The sequence below is a fragment of the Octodon degus genome, unplaced genomic scaffold (assembly GCF_000260255.1).
Source record: "Octodon degus isolate 3935 unplaced genomic scaffold, OctDeg1.0 scaffold00049, whole genome shotgun sequence".
Classification (NCBI taxonomy): Eukaryota; Metazoa; Chordata; class Mammalia; order Rodentia; family Octodontidae; genus Octodon; species Octodon degus.
Window position 1 is genome coordinate 1,916,999 of NW_004524625.1, and position 5,313 is coordinate 1,922,311.

A 5,313-nucleotide genomic window follows, 5' to 3' on the forward strand; every position below is an offset into this window, starting at 1 on the left:
GGAGGAGGGAAACGTGCAGGGTGGAATGGAAGCACAAACAGTCCTTGCTTAAGGACTGAGCCCCCTTCCTGTGACCAGGTCATTGCATACATATATTGTACACAATATACATTGTAGGTTGAAATTGTATAGAGTGTATACCTTACAGTATTCAGAACAAAGAAATGGTCAAAGAAAACTCCAACTCGATGACTTTGCCTTTATTTGCATAGCTCAATACAGTACTGTAATGTATAATAGAACATAATGCTACATTGTGCTACTGTACTGTATAGTACATCACAAAAGTCATACTGCCGTGCTGTAAGTCCAGACGCAGGATGAAAGTCCAAGCAGTGAGTTGTTAGTTTGAATGACACACCTCAGTCATGAGTTAAACAAGAACTAACTGTAACCTGAAATACATTCTTTTCTTATGCAAAAATAGACTTCAGCCTAGGTTCCATCAAGAGAAATGACTTATTAAAAAAAGGTAAAATAAGGCCTCTCTCTCACTGGGGTGCCCAATAGTCTGGGAAACTGAGGGACTTTCAGTGCAAAAGTCAGGACTCAGGTTTTCTGAGCAAACCATGATGACCATTTACTGTAAGATATGACAAAGAAGATACAAAGGCAGGTCACAGGACACCCGCTGGCCTGACACCTATGAAGAGAGCCCCCACACAGGCACACAGGAAGGGAAGCCATCCCGAGTTAGGAGATAGTACTTTGTAGGGCTCTTTGGAGGAAGTAGCTAAGGACAAAGATAGCATAGAAAGGAATGGGAATCCGGAGACAGAGACTGGTGCTGAGGGAGCGGCAGCGTCCTGCCAGGATGAGGGAGAAGAGACTGGAGGAGGACACAGAAGAGAAATGCAGCACAGAGCAGCTCCCGCCTCCCTCAGAGCATCTGCCATAGAGCGCAGGGGCTCTGTCTTTGTTAGAGGCCCTTGCCAGTCCTGCAGAGGTACCTGGTCGAATGAACATCATCAGTTTTTACTCCAGGGCTCAACTTCACTCACTCCCAACCGGTGACTCCGTTATCTTTAGAAGGTCCCAAGTTAAACACGGTCACTTAGAAATTGTGGGGAGAACCCTGGAGTTGATAGCCTTGCATCAAATGACTGCAGTCAGGATTCCAGTGTGGTGGGGGCAGAACCCGGGGAGTGGCTCATCACCGCTGCTGCAGCCAAACGTTCCTTCACTTGTGACCGCAGGTATTAGGCTAAAGCATCAGACTCCCACAAAGGAGCTGCTTGAACTCATGAAAGAGCTATTGGATTTCGTAGTTGGCATTTGAACGTTTCAGTGGATGTGTTTCAGGTGTGTTTCTCTCAGCTAGGTTACACTTGTTCTCCCACTTTGCAATCTTATTGCTGTGGTTCACTTTATTATCTATCTATCTATCTATCTATTGATTATTTATTTATTTAGAGAGCCAATAGATCTATGGTTAGAAAGTTGCTTAGAAACACTTAATCTGGAGCTGGGGAGATAGTTTGACAGTCTAAGCTCCTGCCTGGCAAGCGCAGGACCTGGGTTCGATACCCAGTACCGCATGCTGTGCAGGCTCTGGGCATGCTGAGCCAGCCATTGAAACTGGGTGTGGCGGCGCAAGCCTACAATTCCAGCACTGGGGAAACTGAGACAGGAGGATCACTAGGAATCTGAGCTGCATAGCAAGACCTGTCCCAAATAAATAAATAAAACATAAAAAAAGATGAAACATTTAATCTGGCTCCTATCCAAGTATTAAACCTCCTCTGTGGCAATCTGGCCCAAAAGACCCCAGTGTTGTACACTTACTGTTACACGAAATTCACTGATTTCTCAAGCCTGCCTTCTATATTATCAGATAGTCCTGATTGAAGGAAACTCCTGTAGTACATAAGCCTGCAGTCTGGGCCCCTGAACCTGCTGCCACTGGCCCAGGACTTTATAAAATATGGCTTCTTTGATTCCACAAGCATTCCCTTTAGGTGTTTGTTTCTATCTCTGTTACACACACACGCACACACACACACACACACACACACACACACCCCTCTTTGTATGTTATTAGACCATTGCTGTTAGACACTTCACAATTTAAGGCATCTTAATTGTGCTGTAAGATTCCTGGCACAAAGAAAATTCTGAGTAACTTCTTCAAAGATAATGATATACAATGCATTAACTATTATTGTTCTCTTGTTATGAAATTTTATTTTATCTTTTCATAAAAACATTGGGATTGAGAGCCATAGCTGGAAAGGAAATACATACGTTCTAGTTACACATTCTGATCTCACTGGTTTCCAGGTGTGTTCTGATGTTCCCAGTGTCTGGCTGCAGACATCTAGGTCAGACCCGCTATGAAGGGCATAACTCGTGACAGATGGAAGGACCCTCTCAGCCCTCTCTGCTTGGTGGGCCCCCCTTTCTGTGCCAGTCCTTCCTTTATCTTTTCTCAGTTTTCTTCTTAATCTACCTGCCTGTCCTGGTTGGCAACACCTCGATCCTGGTGACGGTGGTGTCAGAGCCCAGCCTGCCAGAGCCCATATACTTCTCCCTTCTTAACCTACCAGCCCTGGACATTCTTGCCAGCATAACCACTGTCCCTAAGCTGCTGCCTCTGTTCTTTCATGTGGGCTTCTTCTCGGCTTCCTGCTTGCTCCCACAGATGCGCTTGCTCCAGTTTCTCCTGCTCTGAAGCCTGTATCCTGGCAGTCATGGTCTGTGACTGCTATGCAGCCATCTGCTGCCCACTGCACTATCCTGTCCACATGACACACAGCTGAGCAGTGTCTGGCTTACTGCCCAGCTCCGGCCCATCTGAGGAGTAGTAAAGACTTCCAAGATGGCATCTGACAACCTTGCCTACATCTGCCACTGCTTCTGTGAGCACTTGACTCAGTCCAGGCTTCCTGCTCTGACACCAGCCCCCAGACTCTCACAGGCTTCTGCACGGCCATGGTGGTGTCCTTCCTCCTTCTCTTCCTGGTGTTTCTCTCCTATGCCCAAATCCTGCCCTCAGTAGTTCATATCAGCCTCTGAGCAAGAAGTTCAAAAGCCTTCTCCACTCACGCCTCCCATTCCTTGTTGGTAGACACCTGCCATTGCTTGACTCTTGATGTTGAAGGGGTGGCCCCAGTGAGGCCCTTCTTAAGTACCTGAATTATGATATAAACAGTTTGCTCCAACGTATGCTCCTAATTTTCCAAATGATGAGGCTACTCATTCGTGGACACAAAGCTTCAGAACCTGAAGCCAAATAAACCCTTTTTCTTTATAAGTTATTACATGGTAATAACAGGAAATTAACTAATATAGCTCCCAGGAATTACATGGTAATAACAGGAAGTGGACTAATATAGCACCTACTACTCATCCATCGCCAGAGCCGGTGTGGCCTCTAGAGCCGACCTACTGAGATTTGTATTTGTCATTCTCACAGCTTTTCTCCACTCGATTGCCTACATGTTGAGGAAGATGTCAGAATGGCCATGACCAAAATGTTATGTTCTTAGGACCCGGGACATTTTGGGGGCCTGTGATCCTTAGATGTAGCTAATTCTGCTCTAGGATGCCAGTTAACTAAATAACCATAAAAATATTTTTTAAAATATATTCTTACTTTTCATTGTCAAAAAATAGTTGAATATATGTATGGAATGCAGGGTGACATTTCAAAACAGGTAAAATATGTAATCAGGCAATTGACGTGTTGATCACCGCAAACATTTATCATTTCTTTGTGTGAGAACATTCAAAATTTTTTACTATTTTTAAATATGCAGTTAATTGTTGCTAAGGACAATTATCCTACAGTGTTAAAAAATTAGAATTTATTTCTCCTTTCCAAATGCACATCTATACCTGTTAGCTACCTGTTGTCATTGTCCTTTCTGAAAAGTTTTTAAATGACTTATAACAAGACCAAAAATATGTGTATAGGACTTCTATATTTATTAACTATAGGCTTGGTTATTAAATAAACTCTTTTGTGGAAAGAAATAGAAATGTTACATAAAATATAGAAAGAGTCATTGTAAAAGCATAGAGAAGCATCAATATTATAAAGCTAAGCTCATAAGGTAAGAATGAAGAGAAGTTATTTAGATATGGACATATGGACCAAGCAAACAGGACGCCTCGCTCAGAAAAAGCTCTTTAATATGTATGTAGTTGATCTATACAGGAAATGGCACTGTAGGTTGTTATGGAAGATGGACTCTGTGGCACTGAACTATCTGGTAGCCACTTGTCAAAAAAAAATTTGTCCTTTGAACTCAAGGAAACACCAAAACCAGTTTCATTCAACAGCTAAATAGATAAGTCAACAATGTAAAACTATACAGGAGATGATTATGCAGTTTTTCTTGTTTTGATCTTGGGGTGGGAAATATTCTCAAACAAGATTAAAGAATTCTAAATCTAGGGAAAAAGTAGATAATATCGACAGCCTTGTAGAGTCTCTGTTCATTAAAAGGCAACAAAAAGAGACAAGATACAGATTGAGAGAAGTTATATGAAACATGTGTAGCCAGCTAAAGAATTCAGGACTCAGCCAGCATAGATAATTACTTCAAATCAATAAAAAGAGATAAGCCATTAGAAAAATGAACAAATTATTTTATGACAAAGAATATACAGGGCAGGCCAGATAGCTCAGCAGACTACAGCACCTGCTTAGGCAGAGCCCAGAGGCCGGGGTTCAATCCCTGCCGTGCCCGTGCCAGCCCTGCACCTGGGGTGTACTGAGACATTGATTGAGACTGGGCATGGTGGTGCTCGCCTGTAATCCCAGTGCTTGGGAGGCTCAAAACAGGAGAATCACTATAGGTCGATCTATGTAGTGAGACCCTGTGGACTCTGTACTAAAATACATTTTAAAAATGAATATACAAACATCCAATAAATAGAAGAAACAGTGTCAACCTCTTTAGTAAGAGAAGCACAAATTACAACATCAGACACCACTAGACACCGACTGGCTAAAATGGGAAAGTCTGACAACAGCAACGTGAAGCTGTGGGCGACAGGCGCTCTCACTCGCTGGCAGCTGGAGTGTTTGCTAGTACAGATACTTTGGGAAACACTTTACAGTCCTGAAGTCATGTCCTCTGCCATCCGGCACGACAGCATTTCTTTAATTTGTGAAATGTTCAGACATTGCACCATTATGTACCAATCAACAATGAAGAAATGAAAATTAAAAATGAAGAAAAAATATATATCTGTATGAGAACAGGGGAATCTCATATAGTGTTGAGCAAAAGAATTAAAGCAGTATGGTATGAGTTCATGTCTCTAAAGCTTAAAAACAACCAAAGTAGAATGTATTTTTGTCAA

At 42.6% G+C, this 5,313-nt stretch overlaps 2 pseudogenes; both read left to right on the plus strand.

Moving 5' to 3' along the window:
• Positions 1–2,356: 2,356 nt before the first annotated feature.
• Positions 2,357–3,468, plus strand: LOC101593312 (annotated as a pseudogene).
• A 1,492-nt stretch (positions 3,469–4,960) lies between these two features.
• Positions 4,961–5,313, plus strand: part of LOC101559939 — a 5,537-nt pseudogene continuing 5,184 nt past the window's right edge.